Source organism: Bos javanicus, chromosome 7 (genome assembly GCF_032452875.1).
Source record: "Bos javanicus breed banteng chromosome 7, ARS-OSU_banteng_1.0, whole genome shotgun sequence".
Lineage (NCBI taxonomy): Eukaryota > Metazoa > Chordata > Mammalia > Artiodactyla > Bovidae > Bos > Bos javanicus.
Window position 1 is genome coordinate 1633795 of NC_083874.1, and position 25091 is coordinate 1658885.

The 25091-nt window shown below is 41.8% G+C and overlaps 1 protein-coding gene and 1 pseudogene across 1 annotated transcript in view; one reads left to right on the plus strand and one right to left on the minus strand.

Moving 5' to 3' along the window:
- CANX (calnexin) overlaps nucleotides 1-10540 on the minus strand; it is a 33012-nt gene extending 22472 nt beyond the window's left edge. Inside the window, exon 1 of the mRNA XM_061421294.1 lies at nucleotides 10328-10540. The gene's annotated coding sequence lies outside the window, so the exon portion shown is untranslated. The remainder of the gene's footprint in view (nucleotides 1-10327) is intronic.
- On the plus strand, nucleotides 670-760 carry LOC133252190 (U6 spliceosomal RNA; annotated as a pseudogene).
- Nucleotides 10541-25091: the final 14551 nt, after the last annotated feature.

Below are 25091 nucleotides of genomic sequence, written 5' to 3' on the forward strand. Positions count from 1 at the left end.
CGAAATATTTATAGATATGTGCATATAAACCACTTAGTATACACACATATATTTTCTTGCTCTATCAGTTAAGAGGGCATACAAGAAACTACACCTCAGTAGCAATACAATAAATACCCTAGTACCAAGGATTTTGGTTTCCAATATCATCTCCAATAAAAAGGAAACAGGGTTCCTTGGCTGATTCTAGGATTAGGGCAGCAAACATATAAGACAAGCCTGGAACATCTTGTACTGCCAGAAAGTGACGAAGTGTTCAAAACAAAAGCACCCACAATGATGGGGGGCTACATCAAAGGAACAAAAGAAGAGCAATGGCCAAAGCTGGAAAACACGAGCAGTTAATTAAGTGCTAGTGGATTATATTCCAAAGCACAAAATAAATGCCCATGAATCTACGCATTACATTACTGAATAAATAAATGAGATTAAACAAATAAGAGGCAAATTTCCCAGGCAGAAATATTCCACGTAACAGATACAGACAGTCCACTGTCAAGGAGGAGAAACGTAACTCCCTACCCTTACAAGTGGGCTCCACAGAGCGCTATCTTTCCTGTATGGGAACAGGAAAAGCAGGAATTTACAGGGGAGAAACCCAGCAAACACTACTTCAGCCAGGTGCTCAAGGTAAAGACCAAAAGTGATGTCATTGAAAACGGTACTTCAGCGCTCACTTCGGCAGCACATATACTAAAATTGGAATGATAAAGAGAAGATTAGCATGGCCCCGCTAATTCGTGAAGCATTCTATATTTTTTGAATGGATAAGAAAGCTGTGGTACATATACATAATGGAGTATTACTCACCCATTAAAAAGAATACATTTGAATCAGTCCTAATGAGGTAGATGAAATTGGAGCCTATTACACAGAGTGAAGTAAGCCAGAAAGAAAAACACCAATACAGTATACTAACGCATATATATGGAATTTAGAAAGATGGTAACGATAACCCTGTATGAGAGACAGCAAAAGAGACACAGATTATAGAACAGTCTTTTGGACTCTGTGGGAGAGGGAGAGGGGTGGGATGATTTGTGAGAATGGCATTGAGAAACATGTATAATATCATATGTGAAACCAATCACCAGCCCAGGTTCGATGCATGATACAGGATGCTTGGAGCTGGTGCACTGGGATGACCCAAAGGGATGGTATGGGGAGGGAGGTGGGAGCGGGGTTCAGGATGGGGAACACGTGTACACCCGTGGCGGATTCATATTGATGTACGGCAAAACCAATACAATATTGTAATTAGCCTCCAATTAAAATAAATAAATTTATATTAAAAAAAACACAGTACTTTAACCTCTGTGGTCTTCCTCCCCAAAATCCATATTCCCTCTAATCATGAGAAAAACATCAAGGAAATCCCAACAGAGGGACTGCTGTCCTGACCAGTAGTCCTCAAATTGTTCAAGGACATCAAAAACAAAGAAAATCTTAAAAACTGTCACAGTCAAGAGGAGTTTAAGGAGACATGATGGCTAAATGTAACACGGTACCATGGAATAAGAGCAGCAAATAAAAACAAAGGAAATCTGAATTAAATATGGACTTTGGTAATTACCATTACCCGTTCATTATTTATAATAAATGTACTATACTAATGTTAATCATGGCAGAAATGATTCTATAGATTTAAAAACGATTCTGTAAAAAATTCATTTTTTAAAAAAAGGATGTTCCACTATTATGCATCAAATATTTGTCTCCTATCCCAATGGCAACCCACTCTAGTACTCTTGCCTGGAAAATCCCATGGACAGAGGAGCCTGGTAGGCTGCAGTCCATGGGGTCGCTAAGAGTCAGATACCACTGAGCGACTTCACTTTCACTTTTCACTTTCTTGCATTGGAGAAGGAAATGGCAACCCACTCCAGTGTTCTTGCCTGGAGAATCCCAGGGACGGGGGAGCCTGATGGGCTGCCGTCTCTGGGGTCGCAGAGAGTTGGACACGACTGAAGCAACTTAGCAGCAGCAGCAGCAGCCTCCAAAAAAAAATTCCAGGGCTGAAATATATACTATTGGAATCTAGTCTAAATCTCTTTTCAGAGAAGAAACTGAGGTCCAACAGACTGACTTGCCAAAAACGGTTATTGGCAAATGAGGGGCAGAGGCCAAGTCTCCTGTCTCCCAATACTTTACTTGATAATTTTATACCACTTTTGTCTTATACACAAAATGATTTTTTCGCTTATATTAATGTTCAAGAAGACATCTAAGCAGCAGCTTTTTTCTCCCTTTAGAACTCTTCAAGGACTTCTCTGGTGGGCCAGTGGCTGAGAGTTCATGCTTCCAACACAGGGGAGCCGGGTTTGATCCCTGTTTAGAGACCTAGATCCTTCACGCCCTCTCCCACAACGAAGACCCACTGCAGCCTAATTAATTAATTACTTTGGGAAAATAAATAAATAGAACTCATGTGTCTTAACACTTAGAAACTCCTAAGCAGAGAGTGTAAGGGTTTCCCAGGTAGCTCAGTGGTAAAGAATCTGCCTGCAATGCAGAAGATGTGGGTTCAATCCCTGGGTCGGGAAAATCCCAACCTGGAGAAGGAAATGGCAACCCACTCCCAGTATCCTTGACTAGGAAATCCCATGGACAGAGAAGCCAGGCGGGCTACAGTCCATGGGGTCGCAAAAGAGTGGGACATGACTTAGCAACTAAACAACAAAGCAGACAGCATATTTCTCTGTTGTCACTATTTTTAAGATTATTAACAGGAAATATGTAACAAGAAGCTCAATAACAAAGCAATAATGCTTTAAAAAAATAAACCGCACATTTTCCCCACTCCCCCACTTCCCCAAAGTCCCAGAGCAAATGACTCCTAGATCTAAAATATTTAAGAATAAAAGTAAAGAAATTATGTGCCTGTAAACCAAGTTAACACTTTCCAGCAGTAAAGAAACATTAGCATTTTCTAAGTCTCTTCACAGTTCATGCTCACTAAGCTACATTACCTCTTCCAGTGCAAGATTTCTCCTATTCCTGAATGCCATTATAGCAGTTTCTCTCATACTTTCTGCTTGAAAGCCATCATTTTCTTGGAGTACTTCATTTCCTGATTTTCCTCTAAGAGCCATTTTTATTTTTATTCTTAATCACCGAAAGGCTATTACCTTAAACTCTACCGCAGTGCCCCTTTGAGCTTGGGCACAAATGCTAGGTGGATGTCTAATTCATGACTAAACTGCTTAGTGCCACCAGCTGTCTCTCAGCGCGCCCGTTTAAAGTCCTGTCTTGGCCAAATTACAAATCACTTACAGACCTCCAGGAGACTTGCAATTAAAAATCAAAACCACAAACAAGAAAATCTTTTAACATTTATGAGTCTACCAAAGTGAACTTTTCTTAAAAATACCCTTAAATTATATGTAAATATAGTTTTGTGTGGCTTTATCGTACAGTATCCCTTAACTAGAGCAAAAGTGAAGTCAATAAAACCAACAATATGAGGGCCAAGACTATACAGGCCAAGTTCTGATTTCTGTTGATTCAGAACTTGATCTGGAAATAAAACTTACAATTTCTAGGTTCCAGAGAAGTGAACAGACTGCACTTCCTTCAAATACTCATTAAATATTTCTCAGCTAGATTTTTTTCCCCCTTTGGCCGTGCCGCATAGCTTGAGACATCAGGGATCAAACCCAGGCCCCAACAGTGAAAATGCCTAGCCGTGAGACTGCCAGGAAATTCCCTCAGATGGACTTTCAATAAATACTGGGTGGCAGGGCTCAAGACTGTTTCCTGGCAGTCACAAGACTGAAGTGTGAGAATTCTGTATTACAAAGGGTTAAAGGAGAAAATGGGTCTAATGCCCAGCAGCAAACCTGGCACATATTAAACACTAAATGAATGTTTGCTGATAGTGTTCAATTCCATGAGGGCCAACTAGTTATCAAATATTAAAAAAAAAACAACAAAAAAACTCTGACCTTCAGGATCAATAAAGGGTGTCCTTAAAGTCTGGAAACATAAAATGTATTTGCCCATGTTTTCAGAGTTCATGAATATTCTGTACCATTAGTTCTACCAATCAAGTTTCAGGGGAGTTGGAGGTGGATAACATAAACTCATAACCTTTTATCTAACTAGGAAAAAACATGCAGAGAGCTGTTAGTACTACTTAAGACTCCAGCCTGAATATTTTGTCTATAAAAAACACCAAAAGGCAAAAACGTTAACTATCAACTAGTGTCATGATAAAACTGTACGTAACTATGTACACCCAAGGGCAGGTAAAACCTGGAGAAATCCAAATATGGTCTGTAGATTGTACCAATGCAATTTTTTCCTAGTTCTGATATTTTACTATAGTTATCTACCTATACTGTTATTTGGGGAAGCTGGGTATTGGGTACAAGAGATCTCTCTGTACTATTTTGCAACTTTTGTAGGTCTGTAATTATTTCAAACCTGAAAGCTTCTCTTAAAAAATGTATTACTGGATCAGTATGGTTGGTTCGTTAAGACTTGATCAAAGTTGTATAGAAACCAGCTTTCAATCGACCCAGTCTTTCAAAGCACAGAAGTACAGAGAAAGACCCAGAAGTGTGAGTTGGATCAGAAATCTGAACATCTTGCCCCCTTCCTTCCAGTTAATAAGTGTTTTGCTTTTAATAATCAAATATAATTATCAGCCTATATCCAAGGCAAAGAATCTCTACCACTGGGATCCCATGGACAAATGTACACAAAGCCAAGAAATGTACACAAAGCCAAGAAAATACATGCATATTTGTAATATACATTTATAAATAATATAAATGATTTCCAACTTGCATCTCAATTTTCCAAGGACAGAACAAAAAGCCCAGTTCTCAAAATCTCAGGGTCAGAAGGATTCAAGAGACCTTAATCTATTCACTTTTTAACTTTTAAGAGTGAATTTACCTTTTATTCTAGAAATGGAAGCATTCTATTTTAAAACTGACGATTCAGAAAATTAAGGCCTTATGCAAAAGGCAGTACAGTGTATGTGATGGTGTAAACTGTCATGTCAGAGAAATCTGGGCTCAAGGCTTTCTTGACCCTCTTTGTAGCCTTGGTCAGCTTATTGAACTTACAGGAGTCTTTCTTCCCTATTTTATAAATGTAGCTAGTAGTACTACTAGCTCAAAGGCTTGCTGTGAAAATACAAAAAGATAATACACAGTCTATCAGAGTCCAGTACTTCATAAGTACACAAATGGTTTGTTCTTTTGATACACAATTAGTACAACCACATCTTCAATTCCCAGACTGCCTACACCTCCTACATATTTCAACAAAGGTGAATGATTTTATGTAACAAGAAGAACTAGCTTTCTTCTCATTATATTCTATGATTTTTTTTCTTTAACTCTTCCTTGCAATGGTGTATATACAACTGTAGCATTTGGACAGGGAAATATCCCTGTTTATCTGTGACTTTCTTATTTTCTGCTCTGCCACCAATTTCATGAATTCCTCCAAATTTATTTTTGGTTAATGGTAACTCTGTTCTCAGGACACATTCTAAAGAGTCCTATTATTTTACTATACATGAGACTTCAACTGAACACAAAATATTCTATTAGAAACATACACATTCTGCATTGAATTTCAACAAATCAAAAGTTGATTTAGAGCAACTTTAGGAACTGGCAAACACTAATGAAATATTAAATTTGTCACCTCTCATAGGCAGTATCTTTATGCTCACAAAGGGGCCATTCAAAAAAAAAAAGATTTTTAAAACAAATGGAGTCTCAAATTATTTTAAAATTAAAGTTTGATATTTTCAAGATAGTCTATTTTGCATCTATTTTCATAAAGATATTAGTCTGTGGCTTTCTTGTAAAGTCTTTGTCTAGTTTTGCTATCAGGGTAATACTGGCCTCATAGAACGTATTGGAAACTATTCTCCTCTCTTCTATTTTTGGAAGAGTTTGTGAGGGATTAGTGTTAATTCTTCCCTAAGCATTTGGTAGAATTCACCAGTGAACCCATTTGGTTCTGGGCTTTTTAAGATTTTGTTTCTTAAAAGTAGTTAGGGGGACTTCCCTGGTGGTCCAACGGCTAGGACTCTGTGCTCCCAATGCACGTGGCCCCAGATGGTCAGGGAACTGGATCTAAGCAACTAAAACCCAGGACAGCCAAATAAATCATTTTTTTAAGTAGTTAGGAAATTTCACCTCTAATTACTTTAACCCATGAGAAATTAGAAAGGAACAACAAATCCCACAAAAGGAATTTCTCTCTTAGGAGGGTCAACAAAGTTCCCTTATATTCCTAGTCTGTTAAGTGCTTCTGTCATGAAAGGGTGCTGCACTTTATCAAACTGAGATGATCGTGTAGGTTTTTTGTCCTTTATTAATGCAATATATTACATTCTTTATTGTATGGTAAACCAACCTTACATTTTTGGGTTAAATCCCATTTGGCTGTGGTGTATAATTCTTTTTTATATGTTGCTTGATCCCACTTACTAGCATTTTGAGGACTTTTCATTTATTTGCTTAAGGGATATTGTTCTATGGTTTTCTTGTGAAGTCTTTCATTTTGTTATCATGGTAATACTGGCCTTAAAGGATGAGTTAGAAGTGTTTTCCTTTCTTCTATTTTTTAGAAAAGTTTGTGAAGGATTGGTATTAATTCTTCCCTAAGTATCTGGTAGAATTCACTAGTGAAATCATTCAGTTCTGAAGCTTTTCTTTTTGGAATTTTATCTCTTAAAAGTAGTTAGGAAATGTCACCTCTAATTCCTTTAACCCATGAGAAATCAGAAAAAAGAACAGAAGTGACCTAGCTGGCAGAATTGGTTATTTTTTTTTTTTAAGTGATTTTTTTTCCTTTTGGCTGCGCAGCTTGCTGGATGTTAGTTGCCCAACCAGGGATTGAACTCGTGCCCCCTGCAATGGAATAGCCAAGTCCTAACCACTGGCCCACCAGGGAATTCCACAAAGTGATTTTTTTCCAAAGGCTGAATGTAATTAAAAAACGAGGCAGTCTTTCCTTCATGTAGGCTATCCATTTATCTACCCTTTTAAAATGTTATGTCTCACTGATTTTAGACACCTTTAGATTGTCTAATTTAATCTTCATAAGATCCCCAGGAGCTTCTATCATCCATGTGACACATGAGGAAACTAAAGCTAAACTGTCCAAGGTCACAGTTAAAAGTACGGTTAATGAGCAGGACTGGCTTCTCATGTGGTTCAACGGTGAAGAATCCACTGGCGAAGCAGGAGACGCGGTTTGATCGCTGGGTTGGGAAGATTTCCTGGAAGAGGGCGTGGCAACCCACTCTAGTATTCTTGCCTGGTAAATCCCAAGGACAGAGGAGCCTGGCGGGCTACAGTCCACAATGTCACAAGAGTCAGACACAACTTTTGTTCCTGTACAACAAGGAGCAGGAACTCAGAAGTCACAATCCCTAATCTTCTACTTAATAACTTGGCATATTGGGTGAATTACTAACTTCAGGGCCTCAGTTTCTTCATCTCTAAAACAACAACACTGTGTACTTTTTAAAGTGAAAGTGAAGTCGCTCAGTGTCCGACTCTTTGGGACCCCATGGACTGTAGCCTACCAGGCTCCTCAGTCCACGGAATTTTCCAGGCAAGAGTACTGGAGTGGGTTGCCATTTCCTTCTCCAGGGGATCTTCCCATCCCAGGGATCGAACTCGGGTCTCCTGCATTGCAGGCGGATGCTTTACCATCTGAGCCATTTACACTGGGATACATTTACACTGTGTACACCTTAGGATAGCTATATAAACAAAATGCATGCAATGTGTTCATATCAGTACCTGGCTTACAGTAATGTGCAACATTATCAGTGATTTCTATTATTACTAGGTATTGCCCAGCGACACCGTTTAAGCTTTGATGGTCCTAAAACACTGAATTTTAACAGCGATAAGAAACTTGAAGTCTTAGATTGAAAAGGAACCACTTAAAAGGAATTTGATTCCAGTCACAGATAACTATTTTACTACTACTTTTCATTCCTCTTGATTACATCTAGTCGAAACATCAAAGCACTTAATAGTGGGAGGGAAGTACATAAAATTCAAAGTGGTCCTTACTGTAAATGCTCATCCACTAAAAAAATAGATGTACACTGCCTAGTTCAGTTCTGAATTCTGCTTTTGATTGACAGGAACATTAAAATGTATCTTTCCATAGCACTTTCCTTTTTCGTATAAACTAAGTCGATTTAAAATGTGGATTCCAAAAACATTGCTAAAGATTCTAAGTTACTTAAAAAAATAAAATTCTTCAAATAATTTTCACAGTTAAGCTTAATTTAAAAATCATCTGTTATAGTTTACAAAGCATTCAGCCCGCACTTTTCTGACAAAGCTCTACAGTAAGCTGTACAGGTTGTAACTATGTTCAGGCACTGTTATTTCCTAGGAGTTGTTATGAGCTGCCAATTCTTCTACTTGCATAGTTCATTACGCCATTCAAAGCGGTTTCATGTTCCCCATCTTATTTGTCTCTCCTAAAAGATCCCTAATGGTAAGGTATCCTTGGCACTCCTCATTCTGTTCTAAGATGTGGAAACTAATGTTGTTCATTAAGCTAGTTACCTCGCTGGGCCTGGAATTCAAGTCTCTCCAGCCTGCATTTGTGCTTACCAATTGTCACTTCATCCCCTTAAGCTATCTCTCAGGGCAAAGTGAACTCTGTAACTGAAAGGACGCAAGAGCATGATTGCCAAAACTGCAGCAACAACTTCTGTCAAAACGTTTACCCCTCAAGGTCCTTGGAAGATAATGTGCTAGTTGAAACTGTTGAGTCAAGATAGTCAGGTAGGGAGTTGCTGACATTCATTATCAGACAGGTTAGGAAATGCATTTGCTGTGCAGCACATTTACTCCAATACACCGTTCATTCTAGCTATCTCATAATCCAGTTCCCTGACTTGTTTGCTTGTGCTGGGGCACAGGAGAACGCCCACACAATTCTCTACCTCTGCTCTTACTACAGCAAATGGACAACTCAGCAGTGATTCTAGTCATGGCACTTAAACATGGCTGTTAAAAGACTGACATACAGAATGATTTTAAAGATCAATACAGTTCCTCCCTTTAAAAAAAAACCCTGAAACAAAACAAATCCTCCCGCCCACTAATTCTTATTAAAAAATTTAGCAAAATGTTCCATTTCCTAACTCAGGTAAAGAAACCTAACCGTGGCTCACCTTTGTCCTCCCAAGCTTTTAATATTCAGCTCAGTTTAACTTCCTCCAGCCAGCATTCACTTGTGTCATACCCAGCAGTTAATCCACTAAGTCCAGTTTCTTCCTCCTATATCCATAAACGTGACTTCAGGTCCCAGAACTTAACCAACTCAAAAAGGAGGATGTTGATGTAGGGGACCAACATCATTCAGGCCTTAATTTATTTAAATCATTTATCAAGTAGTCAAAGTGCCTCCTGTCCTTTTTTATACACAGTTTAGTTCTAACAACACCACCATCAGATTTTATATCCACTATTTGGAGAAAAATGGAGTACAGAGGAGAAGTAAATTGCCTAAGTTCATATAGCAACAAATGACAGATTAACGACTTGAACCAGGGCCTTAGCCTTAACCACTACATCAAAACTGCCTCAACTAAAACTCCAACGTGATCATAAAATTAATCCTATGACCTTGAGCCAATCATTTCAGAGCTCTGGGCCTCAAGTTTCCTCCACTATAAAATGACTTGCCCAGAGAGCTTTTGGGTGCTTTCCTGCCAGTCTTTGTGAATTTACAAACCAGATTACTTACTCCTCATCCATGAAGAGATATAATTAAATGTCAGGGCTTAAGTTTTCCAGCCACTGCGTGTTCTAGCACATTCTCCATACTCCACTCTTCACTCTGTGATTTTAATTTTCAAATACTGAACCTCTAATGCTAAATATTCTCTCGACCCACTATCAACTCTTCCCCACTACAAGGGACATCGACTAGGCCCGATCCTATTCCAGACCTTTACCCAGTTACTCCAGGCCACTTCCCAGCTTCACAGGTAGCCAGCAATAGGCTTAAGAAAACCCTAGAAGCAAAGCCAGAAGGAGAAGTTAGCTTTCTCAGAGGTCAAAAGAGGTTCTAAGGCACCTGCCACGCCTCCCGACCCCGGTGGTGCGGCCTGGGCCTGGCTCCCTAACTCAAGCGGCCCAGGTCCCGGCCTCACACCACACGGCTGGAGCGCCAGCCTGGGCCTGAGCTTTCGAAACCCAACCGGACCCCACTGCCCCGGCCACGCCCGACTCTTCGGGCCCCCGGTCGCGGCGCCGTGTATCCAGGCCCCCAAGGGTCCTCGCAGGCCCGAACACAAGCAGGCCTCCCGTCTCACCTCCAGCCTCAGCGGGACGGCCGGTGGCGCCCGCGCCTGCTCCCACCCGCACAACTGGCCCCGCGCCGCAGAGAATACAGCGGCTGAGGCAGCACAGCAGCTGAAGAAGCACGACCGTCACGTGCCGCAGAACCAAGAGGCCTTGACTCCCGCTGCCGCCGCGCGAGCTAGCCCCAGCGCACGAAGCCCGGCCCTGAGCCCGCCCCTCGCTCCTGAGTAGCTACGTCTAGGGCCAAGGCCAGCCCCCCCGCGCCAGCTTCTGAATTCAGTTGGTCAATGCGACCATCGCTCTGAGGACTTTCCCATACGCCCCCTAGGGCTATTCTTCGTGGAGCGTGGGGATTGGCTGGGAGTGAGGCAGGAAGTGGCCGTTGGTTGGGCGGTAGGGAAGGGGGCGGGCTGGGGCGGAAAGGAATACTCCCGGGCGCGCGCGCCCTGAGGCGGGACCAGCCGTTCAGGAGTTCCCGCGCGCGGTTGCGTTGATTCCTTAGTGGGCGCGCTTCCAGGAGTTGCCTCCCTGTGGTTCCCACACCTTCTGTGCCTAGACCCGGGCCTCGGAATCTGGCATTCCGTTCCCTTCTTTGGGGGTCAGATGTCACCTGGCAAGAAGGGATGGGAACTCTGGTGAACCATCGGGAAGGGCCTTGCCCCCGATGCAGAGAGTGCGCAGCGCTAACGGCTCCCTCGGTCCGGCCTAAAGTCGACTGCACTGCGCTGTGTGAGCAGGCGCCACGGTTCCTGCAGTGTCATTGCTCTAGGCCCGGCAGCCTGAGGCCACCTTGTTACCCAAGCTCAAATACAGTCCACAGTATTACACTCCAGGTTTACTTCAATTTTCAATGTTTTCTTCAGTAAAATTAGACATAAAGGGCACAGAGACACACTGACAACAATACTGAGAAAAAAGATGGTGCAATGGAAAGATTTCAAACACACCACAACTTTTGTAACTCACTTTTAGCATATCTTCAGTTTTCAATATGCTGAGAACCTCAGAAAATGGAAGTGGTGTGTGGTTTTTTTAGACCTTTGTATGTCCTGGTTTCTGTCATCCATTTGTTTGGATACCCAAAGGCTGAATGGTAGGGTGAAAAAAAACTGTATTTGGTAAATGTAGCAACAACCATGGGCTTCCCAGGTGGTGCTAGCAATAAAGAACCAGCCTGCCAGTGCAGGAGAGGTAACAGACCAGGGTTTCATCCCTGGGTCCAGAAGATAGGCCGGAAAAGGGCATGGCAACTCACTTCAGTATCCTTGCCTGGAGAATCCCATGGACAGAGTAGCCTGGCAGGCTACACTCCATTGCACAAAGTTGGACAGATCTGAAGCAATTTAGCGAGCGCGCGCGCAGGCACACACACACACACATACACACACACACACACACACCCCCCCCAGCTTCTCCAGTTCAGTTCAGTTGCTCAATCCTGTCCAACCCTGTGACGCCATGGACTGCAGCACATCAGGCTTCCCTGTCCATTACCAACTCCCTGACCTTGCTCAAAATCATGTCCACTGAGTTGGTGATGCCATCCAACCATCTCATCCTCTGTCATCCCCTTCTCTTCCCACCTTTAATCTTTCCCAGAATCAGGGTCTTTTCAAGTGAGTCAGTTCTTCGCGTCAGATGGCCAAAGTATCGGAGTTTCAGCTTCAGCATCAGTCCTTCCAATGAATATTCAGGACTGATTTCCTTTAGGATGGACTGGCTGGATCTCCTTGCAGTCCAAGGAACTCTTAAGAGTCTTCTCCAATGCCACAGTTCAAAAGCATCAATTCTTCGGCGCTCAGCTTTCTTTATAGTCTAGCTCTCACAACCATACATGACTACTGGAAAAACCATAGCTTTGACTAGACGGACCTTTGTTGGCAAAGTAATGTCTCTGATTTTTAATATGCTGTCTAGGTTGGTCATAAATTCTCTTCCAAGGAGCAAGCATCTTTTAATTTCATGGCTGCAGTCACCATCTGCCATGATTTTGGAGCCCAAGAAAATAAAGTCTGTCACTGTTTCCATTGCTTCCCCATCTATTTGCCATGAAGTGGTGGGACCAGAGGCCATGATCTTAGTTTTCTGAATGTTGAGTTTTAAGCCAACTTTTTCACTCTCCTCTTTCACTTGCATCAAGAGGCTCTTTAGTTCTTCTTTGCTTTCTGCCATAAGGGTGGTGTCATCTGCATATCTGAGGTTATTGATATTTCTCCCCGCAATCTTGATTCCAGCTTGTGCTTCATCCAGCCCGGCATTTCTCATGATGTACTCTGCATATAAGTTAAATAAACAGGGTGACAATATACAGCCTTGACATACTCCTTTCCCTATTTGGAACCAGTCTGTTGTTCCATGTCCAGTTCAAACTGTTGCTGCTTGACCTGTATACAGATTTCTCAGGAGGCAGGTAAGGTGTTATGCTATTCCCATCTCTATAAGAATTTTCCACAGTTTGTTGTGATCCACACAGTCAAAGGCTTTGCCGTAGTCAATAAAGCAGAAGTAGACGTTTTTCTGGAATTCTCTTGCTTTTTCTATGATCCAACAGATGTTGGCAATTTGACCTCTGGTTCCTCTGCCTTTTCTAAATCTAGCTTGAACATCTCGAAGTTCACGTACTGTTGAAACGTGGCTTGGAGAATTTTGACCATTACTTTGCTAGCATGTAAGATGAGTGCAATTGTGTGGTAGTTTGAACATTCTTTGGTATTGCCTTTCTTTGAGATTGGAATGAAAACTGACCTTTTCCAGTCCTGTGGCCACTGCTGAGTTTTCCAAATTTGCTGGCATACTGATTGCAGCAATTTCACAGCATCATCTTTTAGGATTTGAAATAGCTCAACTGCAGTTCCATCACCTCCACCAACTTTGTTCGTAGTGATGCTTCCTGAGGCCCACTTGACTTCACATTCCAGGATGTCTGGCTCTAGGTGAGGAGCCAGCTTTATTCCCTCCTGCCATCTTGGAAGGGAAAATGAGAAGGTAAATGTTAAAAGATGGCAGTACTAAAGGGAATTTAAGGGGATTGGGAAGGACTGCTTTCATCTAGAATGGACAGGGAAATATGTGACTTGAACTGGATAAGGTAGGATATGCAGGTTTTCTGTAGTTGGAGAGTTGGAGAAAGGCTCCTTTAAATATGAAAAAGCATACGAAAAGGCAGGAAAATGGGTATCATATATTTGGGGACATCATGTATTTTGGCTGGAGAAAGGTACGTGTTCATTAAAGTAATGGGAGCTTGCTCAGCTCGAGAGTTGGGTTAAGACCTAGTCAATGAGTCTTTACGGAGATAGGTTAAATTTTAAATTTCAGTTATGATTTAGATATTTAGGGAAGCATTATAATTATTATTTGTTAATTTGGATATAGCATATGGCATGCAGGATCCTAGTTTCCCAACCAGAAATCAAACCCGGCCCTGACAGTGAAAAAGCCAAGTCCTGACCACTGGACCAACAGGAAATTCCCTAGGGAAGCTTTATTTTAATATTATTCCAGGGAGTCTAAAAGAGAGAGAGACTACCAGCTATGAGTCTGGTTAGGAAACTACTTCTTGAAGTTGATTAAAGGGCAGAATTAGGGAATGACAGGATGTCTAGAAACAAAGCATTAAATGTTGATGCTGAAGACTGCACCACAGGACTCAGAAATCTAGGAAAAGAAGAACCAAAGGCAACAGTGAAAGTGTGAGTCCAGATGACTGGTGGTAAAGTACAGAGCCCTAAAAGAGGGGGACTTCAACCTTAGCTGATCCTGGGAATCCTGAGTCTGGGCCCAAGACAGAACAGGACTGTTGGTCCTGCTAGGGACTTTTCTGCTAAAGCATAATGTTCTTAAAAAGTTGAGGACAAATCCCTGCAGGCTGGCCATTCCAGAAGATATTTCTAAGATTAATGGCCGTTTTTCTTTACCTCCTCACTTCTCTGTTCTATAAAATAAACTGGCATCCAAACCCAGATAAGATGGTAATTTTGAGACATAAGTCTGCCATCTTCTAGGTCTATAAGGCTTAACACCTCATTTTGTGGACTTACTGGTGTGTCTTGTGGGCCAAGCAGAGTGAGCTTGGACTTGGTAACAAGTTCAATTCAGTTTTGATGCTAACTACCCAGTTAATCACAGACACCACAGGTTTAAAGGCTAAGACTGCCCCCACATCAGATGCTCAGCTGCAGATGAGGTACACAGGCTATCCACAGGTCACCTTGACCAGCTACAAATTTGGGGGTTCCCATGACCACCTCTTCAGGTTCAGAGAACAACACACAGAACCAGGAAAATACTTTACTTGCTATCACAGGTTTACTAAAGTAAAAAGCTACCACTAAGGAACAGCCAAATGGAAAAATGCATAGGGCAAGTTATGGGTGTATATGTGTGTGAATGGGTAGAGCTTCTAGACCCACTCCAGGCATGCCAACCTCCCAGCACCTGCATGTGTTGAACAAGCTAGAAGCTCTCCAAACACCATTACTTAGGGGGTTTTATGGAAGGAGAATTACAGAAGCACAATTGCACTCATCTCACTTGCTAGCAAAGAAATGCTCAAAATTCTCCAACCTAGGCTTCAGTAGTGAAGAAGGCAATGCAACCCACTCCAGTATTCTTGCCTGGAGAATCCCAGGGACAGAGGAGCCTGTTGGGCTGCCATCTATGGGGTCGCACAGAGTCAGACCCGACTGACGCGACTTAGCAGCAGCAGCAGGCTTCAACAGTACATTAATTGAAAATTTCCAGATGTTCAAACTGGATGTAAAAAGGCAGAGGAACCAGAGGTCAAATTGCCAACATCTGTTGAATCATAGAAAAGGAAAGAATTCCAGAAGAACATCTACTTCTGCTTTGACTATGCCAAAGCCTTTGACTGTATGGATCACAACAAACTGTGGAAAATTCTTATAGAGATGGGAATAACAGACCACCTTACCTGCCTCCTGAGAAATCTGTATACAGGTCAAGCAGCAGCAGTTCGAACCGGACATGGGAAACAGACTGGTTCCAAATAGGGAAAGGAGTACGTCAAGGCTGTATATTGTCAACTAGCTTATTTAACTTATACGCAGAATACATCATGAGAAGTGCCGGGCTGGATGAAGCACAAGCTGGAATCAAGATTGCCGGGAGAAATATCAATAACCTCAGATATGCAGATGATACCACCCTTATGGCAGAAATTGAAGAGGAACTAAAGAGCCTCTTGATGAAAGTGAAAGAGGAGAGTGAAAAAGTTGGCTTAAAACTCAACATTCATTTGTAGACTTTTGGATCGCAGCCATTCTGACTGGGGTGAAATGGTACCTCATAGTGGTTTTGATTTGCATTTCTCTGATAATGAGTGATGTTGAGCATCTTTTCATGTGTTTGTTAGCCATCTGTATGTCTTCTTTGGAGAAATGTCTATTTAGTTCTTTGGGCCATTTTTTGATTGGGTCATTTATTTTTCTGGAGTTGAGCTGTAGGGCTGGAGAGGGTGTGGAGAAAAGGGAACCCTCTTACATTGTTGGTGGGAATGCAAACTAGTACAGCCACTATGGAGAACAGTGTGGAGATTCGTTAAAAAACTGGAAATAGAACTGCCTTATGATCCAGCAATCCCACTGCTAGGCATACACACTGAGGAAACCAGAAGGGAAAGAGACACGTGTACCCCAATGTTCATCGCAGCACTGTTTATAATAGCCAGGACATGGAAGCAACCTAGATGCCCATCAGCAGATGAATGGATAAAGAAAGCTGTGGTACATATACACAATGGAGTATTACTCAGCCATTAAAAAGAATACATTTGAATCAGTTCTAATGAGGTGGATGAAACTGGAGCCTATTATACAGAGTGAAGTAAGCCAGAAGGAAAAACACCAATACAGTATACTAACGCATATATATGGAATTTAGAAAGATGGTAACAATAACCCTGTGAACGAGACAGCAAAAGAGACAGTGATGTATAGAACAGTCTTATGGATTCTGTGGGAGAGGGAGAGGGTGGGAAGATTTGGGAGAATGGCATTGAAACATGTAAAATATCATGTATGAAATGAGATGCCAGTCCAGGTTCGATGCACGGTACTGGACGCTTGGGGCTAGTGCACGGGGACAACCCAGAGGGATGGTATGGGGAGGGAGGAGGGAGAAGGGTTCAGGATGGGGAACACATGTATACCTGTGGTGGATTCATTTTGATATTTGGCAAAACTAATACAATTATGTAAAGTTTAAAAATTAAATAAAATTAAATTAAAAAAAAAACTCAACATTCAGAAAACTAAGATCATGGCCTCTGGTCCCACCACTTCATGGCAAATAGATGGGGAAGCAATGGAAACAGTGACAGACTTTATTTTCTTGGGCTCCAAAATCACGGCAGATGGGAACTGCAGCCATGAAATTAAAAGATGCTTGCTCCTTGGAAGAAAAGTTATGGCTAACCTAGATAGCATATTGAAAAGCAGAGACATTACTTTGCCAACAAAGGTCCATCTAGTCAAGGCTATGGTTTTTCCAGTGGTCATGTATGGATATGAGAGTTGGACTGTGAAGAAGGCTGAGCGCCAAAGAATTGATGCTTTTGAGCTGTGGTGTTGGAGAAGACTCTTGAGAGTCCCTTGGACTGCAAGGAGATCCAACCAGTCCATTCTGAAGGAGATCAGCCCTGGGATTTCTTTGGAAGGAATGATGCTAAAGCTGAAACTCCAGTACTTTGGCCACCTCATGCAAAGAGTTGACCCATTGGAAAAGACCCTGATGCTAGGAGGGATTGGGGGCAGGAGGAGAAGGGGACGACAGAGGATGAGATGGCTGGATGGCATCACTGACTCGATGGACGTGAGTCTGAGTGAACTCTGTGAGTTGGTGATGGACAAGGAGGCCTGGCGTGCTGCGATTCATGGGGTTGCAAAGAGTCAGAGATGACTGAGCGACTGAACTGAACTGAACTGAATTGCTGAGTAGTGGTGTTTTATACAAGTATGCCACAGTTTCTTTATATATTAACCAGGTAATAGACACCTGGACTGTTCCCAATTTCTGGCTATATGATATAAAACTACTATGGACATGGTGTACCACTCTTTGTATAAACATATGTTTTATTTTCCCCTTAAAACGCAACATCTTCACTTTTTCTTGGTTTACTGCCTCAATTGATAGTTACATCCATCCAAAGAAAGTGTAGTAATTGTTTTGAAATCTTGCACATCTAAAAGTATTTTTACTCTATTCTCACATAGTTTAACTTTATTGAAATATAGTTAACATACTATAAAGTTTGCGCACTGTAAGTGAATGATTCATTGATTTTTAGTAAATTTATGGAAGTTACCAAAATCCAATTTTAGAGTAACTCCATCATCAAAATTTTTTTGTTCCCCATTTGTAGTTAATTCCCAGCTAACCAAGGCAACCATGAAACTGCTTTCTCCCTTTTCTAGATATTTCATGTTAATGGAATCATATCTGACTTCTGTCACTTAGCATAATGTTTCTGCACTTAATTTATGTTGTAGCATGTATCAAGGATTGATTCTTTTTTATTATTGAATATTACATTGCATATGTTGAAAAAAAATTTCACAGTGTGAGAGTTACAAGGTAAGTTTTATTTGGGGGAAAATGAGGACTACACCCCAGGAGAAAACATTTCAGATAGCTCTGAGAAACTGCTTCAAGGAGGCAAGGGGAGGAGCTAGGATATATAGGAGTTTAGCAGCAAAGGCCGGGTAGTCTGGGTACATCAAAAGATTACTCTTAATTAAAGAAACCAGCTATGTCAAGTTAAGGAACTTAGCACTTTTCTATGTATGGAAAGATGCAAGAGTCTGGACTCACTGAATCATTCCTTTGATATGTTCTTCAGCTATCTGGGACTAGTATCGTATGTTTTCACACCCTGAGTTTCCTCGGGGCGCACCATGTGGAGGGGCTGCAGTCTGATGGCGATTAGATGACAGGTTTTCTTTTCTTTCCTGAGTTTCCTCGGGGTTCACCGGCTCACTCTGGAGGGCTGCAATTGCTGATGACATCCTTGTTTATTGAACAAATCTGTATATGGACATGTTCTTTTGGGTAGCACATAGGAATTGAATTGCTGGCTTGAATGCTAAGTTTATGATTAACTGTTTAAGAAACTATCAAATTGTTTTCCAAGTTGGCTGCTCATTTTACATTCCCATGTTGGAGGGTTTCAGTTTCTCTACATCATCACCAACACCAGCTATCCCCTGTCTTTTTGATTACAGCCATTTCAGTGGATGTAGAGTGGTATCTCACTGTGATTTATTTCAGATTCAGTGAGCTCCCTCAGGCAGTGAAGCTGCTGATTTGTACAGTCTCCCCAGTTCTGAAGACAGAGAACTTGAGAAGGAAATGGCAACCCACTCCAGTATTCTTGCCTGGAGAATCCCATGGACAGAGGAGCCTGGTGGGCTACAGTCCCTGGGGTCACAAGAGTCGGACACGACCACCGCCACCCAGTTTTGGGACAGCTACTGTCACTCCCAAGCTATGGGAATGTGAGCAGCCCCAGGCAAGAATGCCACAGATGCTCACTGTTCTAACCAGATTTCAGAAGTTTTTCATGGATAAATAAATGCTTCTCAATTTCTCAATGACTTTTGGTCAATTTCCAGAACCTGAAATCTTTCAAAAAAAATTTCCCTCCCATTCTCATAGTTATTTTCTGGGGAGAGAATCTGCTGATCTCCTCACTGCAGCAGACCACTTTTTAATCAACAACTGTTTTCTCTATGTGTTTTCTCTCAGCTTTTTTCGTTTTCCATGCTTTGGTCTCTATGTTTTACATTTTAAGATTTTTGCTTTGTTTTTTGTTTTTTGCCTTGGCTGCACACTGGAAGTACCTGGAAAGCTTTTTATTATTTAATTATTTTGGCCATGTTGTGAGGCATGTGGGATCATAGTTCCCCAAGTAGGGGTCGAACCTGTGTCCTCTGCATTGGAAGCACCTAGTCTCAACTGATGGACTGCCAGGGAAGTCCCCTAGAAAGCTTTTAAAATCCTAGTGCCCAAGCTATACCTCTTGAACATTATATCAGAATCTCTGGGGGAGGGCCCAGCCATCTGAGAATCAAAATAAATAAGCTATAAACCACTGAAAAAGAGAACTGTACTTCCCTGGTGGCTCAGACAGTAAAGCGTCTTGTCTATAATGTGGGAGACCCAGCGGATCTTCTTGCCTGGGTCAGAAAGATCCTCTGGAGAAGGAAATGGCAATCCACTCCAGTACTATTGCCTGGAAAATCCCATGGACGGCAGAGCCTGGTAGGCTACAGTCCATGGGGTCGTTAAGAGTCAGACACGACTGAGCGACTTCACTTACTTAGCACATTTTTAAAAAGGAAAAGAAAAATATAAATTAATAAGTCCATAAAAAGTGTTAGTCTTGTCCATCTCTTTGAGACATGGACTGTAGCCCACCAAGCTCCTCTGTCCATGGACTTCTCCAGGCAAGAATACTGAGTGGGTAGCTGATGCCGAGCAGGACCCTGTGGGACTCCAGGGCACGGAGACCTTTTTGTCCCTGATTTCTTATAGGGAAGACTCCAGCCTTCATGACCTCTCAGTTCCAAAAGGGCAGAACAGTTGCTAATCAAAGGAGGAATAGCAATGAAACCACCTGAGGCAAGGTTAAAGGATCTGAGAGGCTCATCAAGATTGAAAAACTAGACCACCTAAGACCCTGCACACACCCTAACTTGACAGCAACCCTGTGGTTTTGAAACTTTGCAGAAGAAAGAATGAAATGTTACTGCCTTGATCCTTAATCACATACTCCTGCCTGACTATATAACCTTTCCCTATTCAGCAGAGAGGGGGCTTCCCTTGTGGCTCAGCTGGTAAAGAATCCGGCTGCAATGCGGGAGACCTGGGTTTGATTCCTGGATTAGAAAGATCCCCTGGAGAAGGGAAAGGCTACCCACTCCAGTATTCTGGCCTGGAGAATTCCATGGACGGTACAGTCCATGGGGTCGCAAAGACTCAGACAGGACTGAGCGACTTTTACTCACTCAGCAGACAGAGGGGCACAACTCTTGAGGTGGTAGCCTGCCGTCTTCCCCCTTTGCCTGGCAAAATAATAAAGCTAGTCTTTCTCCTCCATAACTCTGTCTCCATATTTCTGTTTGGCATTGGTGCAGAGAGCCAAGATTTTGGCAACATAGCCATTCCCTTCTTCAGGGCATCTTCTGGACTGAGGGATCAAACCTGGGTCTCCTGCATTGCAAGCAGATTCTTTACCATGTGAGCCACCAGGGAAGTCTTAATAGGTCTATATCTATAAATAAAAAATTAGACTCCTCCTGTGTTTCTTCTTTAATGTCACACTACCAACACATTCACAATACTTCCTGCACCAGATGTGTAGGAATTTTCCCCATGCCAAGCAATTCTGTGACACCAACTGGGTCCTACCAGGTAACTCAATTCTGACACTATCCACCTGAAGATAGCGAGTGTCAGATCCTACAGGTTAAGGACTTAGTTCCATAAGACTGACTCCACTTCAGATGCTAATCGAAAGTAGTGAATCCTCAAGTGAAGTAGCTCAGTCGTGTCCGACCCTCAGCGACCCCATGGACTGCAGCCTTCCAGGCTCCTTTATCCATGGGATTTTCCAGGTAGGGAGTACTGGAGTGGGGTGCCATTGCCTTCTCCATCACAAAACCTAGCTAGGCCTAATACCATGGCCCCAGCCCAAGTTACCCACAATTTCTAATTTGTCTATAAATTTGAGGTATCCATGACTTCCTCCCCTTGGATTTGATTATTTACTAGAACAGCTCACAGAATGCAGAAACACTTACTTACATCTATCAGCTTATTAAAGGATATGATAAAGGACACTGATGAACAGTCAGATGAGATAAGCAGGGTGAGGTATGGGAGGGTCTGGAGCACCAAGTTTTGTCCCTGTCACCCTCCCAGAACATGGATGTGTTCACCCACCTGGAAACTTTCTGAACCCAGTACTTAAGGGATTTTTATGGCAGCATGATCAATCACTAATTCATTTCCAGCCCCTCTCCTCTCTGGAGAATGATGGAGGGGAGGAGGGGCTGAAAGTTCATGGCTCGGTCTTTCTGGTAAACAGCTCCCATCTAGGAGTGCACCATGACTCACTTCACTAGTCCAAAAGACACTGCTGTAACTCAAGAAATTCCAAGGGGTTTAGAAACTGTGTCAGGAACAGGGGTCAAAGACCAAATATTAAAACAAAAGATATGCCTAATGCTCTTAACACTTAGGAAATTACAAGGGTTTTAGGAACTCTGTGCCAGAAATTGGGGGCAGAGACTGACATATATATTTTCTATTATCTCGCAATACCAACAGAGGAGAGGGAAGAACTCTTGCTTACAGTAGAACGCTGAGGGCCAATTTATAAGTATGAAGTGAATGCTAGTGTTGGAAAAGCATAATTTGGCAATTATAAAGGTAAAGATGGGATCACATAAGAGTCACCAAAGGATGCTAACTTTAGGGGGAATTTTGAGGAACAGCATATTTAAATGGTCTTAAAAGTACCCACAGTAGGCAAGGTTCCTTTGCAACATTTAAATGCAATGCCTGTCCCTAGACAGGATCCTGTTCTAGAAGGAAAAAATGCCATAAAGGACATTATTAGTAAACTGACAAAATTGAAATATGGATGGTTGATTATAAAGTAGTATATCAACATAAATTTATAAGGTTGGTAACTGTATTGTGGTTATAACTGTGTATCATGGTTCTGTAAGAGAATACACACAGAAGTATTTAGGTGCAAAGGGCCATGATGCATATAAAAGGTTCAGAAATGACAAAGGAAATAGGGTAAAATGTTGAGTGTAGGAGAATCTAGATAAAGCATATATTGTTCTCTGCACAAGTTATCTTGAAAAAATTTTTTTTCCTTGCACGATTTTACGTATTATTTATTTTTGGCTGTACTCAGGCTTTTTCTAGTTTTGGCCAGTATAGGTTTTTCACTGCATTTGTTTCTCTTGTTGGGCACAGGCTCTAGGCATGTGAGGCTTCAGGAGCTGCAGCACGTGGGCTCTATAGTTGTGACTTGTGACACAAGGGCTTAGTCACTCCACGGCATGTGGAATCTTCCTAGAACGGGGTTCAGACCTGTGTCCCCTGCATTGGCCGGCAGATTCCTATCTGCTGTGCCACCAGGGAAGTCCTCCTTGCACAATTTTTAAATTTAAATAACGTTAAAAAAAAAAAAAAGGCCAGGGGCGCTCCCTGGTGGTCTAGTGGTTAGGATTTGGTACTTTCACTGCTGTGACCAGGTTCAATCCCTGGTTGGGGAACTGAACTGAGATCCCACAATCCCCACAGCATGGCAAAAAAAAAAAAAAAGCCAGGATCTCACAATTCAAGACGATTATTAGAGTTATTCATAGCCCATAGAGCCTATTTTGAAAGTTAGAAGCCCCCAAATAATTCTGTTTTCTGCAGAAAGCCTCAGATTTTCATTTAAATGGTAATGCTGCTGCTGCTGCTAAGTCGCTTCAGTCGGGTCCAACTCTGCGCGACCCCATAGATGGCAGCCCATCAGGCTCCCCTGTCCCTGGGATTCTCCAGGCAAGAACACTGGAGTGGGTTGCCATTTCCTTCTCCAGTGCATGAAAGTGAAAAGTGAAAGTGAAGTCACTCAGTCGTGTCTGACTCTAGCAGCTCCATGGACTGCAGCCTACCAGGCTCCTCCGTCCATGGGATTTTCCAGGCAAAAGTACTGGAGTGGGGTGCCATTGCCTTCTCTGTTTAAATGGTAATAGGTCTGTGTAAAAAGGAATATTCAGGACAACTATGTATGGGCTAATCAAAATATTAACCCACCACACATTCTTGTTTAAATGCCTAAAAACATAAATGTACCATACATTTATTTACAGCTGTTACACAAATATAAAACCATGATTTATAAATTACCTATAAAACATTCAAATTAATACTTATATAGGACAACAAAAAATGTTTTTCTGCTGGAAATAAGTGCTATTTGACTTGCCATCTGCTCCCAATGACCTGAGGCAGATGTTTTCAAGTTCAGCTGGTACACGCTTCATGCTGTGCCATGATGCACATTCTCAGTCCACTTTCCACTCTTCAGAAGACCTTAAAGTCTTCCATTCGTAGGGAAATTCAGTGCTCTCATGCCTATCTGCTTGCCTTCCCCTCTGGTTAGCCGCCACCACTCAAACCCAGGTGAAAACTCTCAGGTTCTGGGGCACTTCCTGGTGGTTATGTAGAGCAGACAGAACATTATCAACACTTTTTTCAGTTATTTTTAAATTTTATTTTATTTTTAGAAGTATTCATTTTTATTTTATTTATTTTTAATTTATTTAATTGGAGGCTAATTACAATATTGTAGTGGTTTTTGCCATACATTGACATGAATCCGCCATGAGTGTACATTGTCCCCCATTCTGAACCCCTCCCACCTCCTTCCCCATCCCATCCCTCTGGGTCATCCCAGTGCACCAGCCCTGAGCACCCTGTCTCATGCATTGAACCAGGACTGGCGATCTGTTTCACATATGATAATATACATGTTTCAATGTTATTCTCCCAAATCATCCCACCCTCGCCCTCTCCCACCGAGTCCAAAAGACTGTTCTATACATCTGTGTCTCTTTTGCTGTCTCGCATACAGGGTTATTGTTACCATCTTTCTAAACTCCATATATAGGCGTTAGTATACTGTATTGGTGTTTTTCTTTCTGGCTTACTTCACTCTGTATAATAGGCTCCAGTTTCATCAACCTCATTAGAACTGACTCAAATGCATTCTTTTTATAGCTGAGTAATATTCCATTGTGTATATGTACCACAACTTCCTTGTCCAGTCATCTGGTGATGGACATCTAGGTTGCTTCCATGTCCTGGCTATTGTAAACAGTGCTACAATGAACATTAGGGTACACGTGTCTCTTTCAATTCTGGTTTCCTCAGTGTGTATGCCCAGCAGTGGGAACAAAATAGAAAGCCCAGAGATAAATCCACACACCTGTGGACACCTTATCTTTGACAAAGGAGGCAAGAATATACAATGGAGAAAAGACAATCTCTTTAACAAGTGGTGCTAGGAAAACTGGTCAAACACCTGTAAAGGAATGAAACTAGAACACTTTCTAACACCATACACAAAAATAAACTCAAAATGGATTAAACATCTAAACATTAAGACCAGAAACTATAAAACTCCTAGAGGAGAACATAGGCAAAACACTCTCTGACATAAATCACAGCAGGATCCTCTATGACCCACCTCCCAGAGTAATGGAAATAAAAGCAAAAATAAACAAATGGGACCTAATTAAACTTAAAAGCTTTTGCACAATGAATGAAACTATAAGCAAGGTGAAAAGACAGCCTTCAGAATGGGAGAAAATAATAGAAAACAAAGCAATGGACAAAGAATTAATCTCAAAAACATACAAGCAACTCCTATAGCTCAATTCCAGAAAAATAAATGACCCAATCAAAAAATGGGCCAAAAAAAAAAAAAATGGGCCAAAGAACTAAACAGACATTTCTCCAAAGAAGACATACAGATGGCTAACAAACACATGAAAAGATGCTCAACATCACTCATTATCAGAGAAATGCAAATCAAAACCACAATGAGGTACCATTTCACACCAGTCAGAATGGCTGCAATCCAAAAGTCTACAAGCAATAAATGCTGGAGAGGGTGTGGAGAAAAGGGAACCCTCTTACAGTGTTGGTGGGAATGCAAACTGGTACAGCTACTATGGAGAA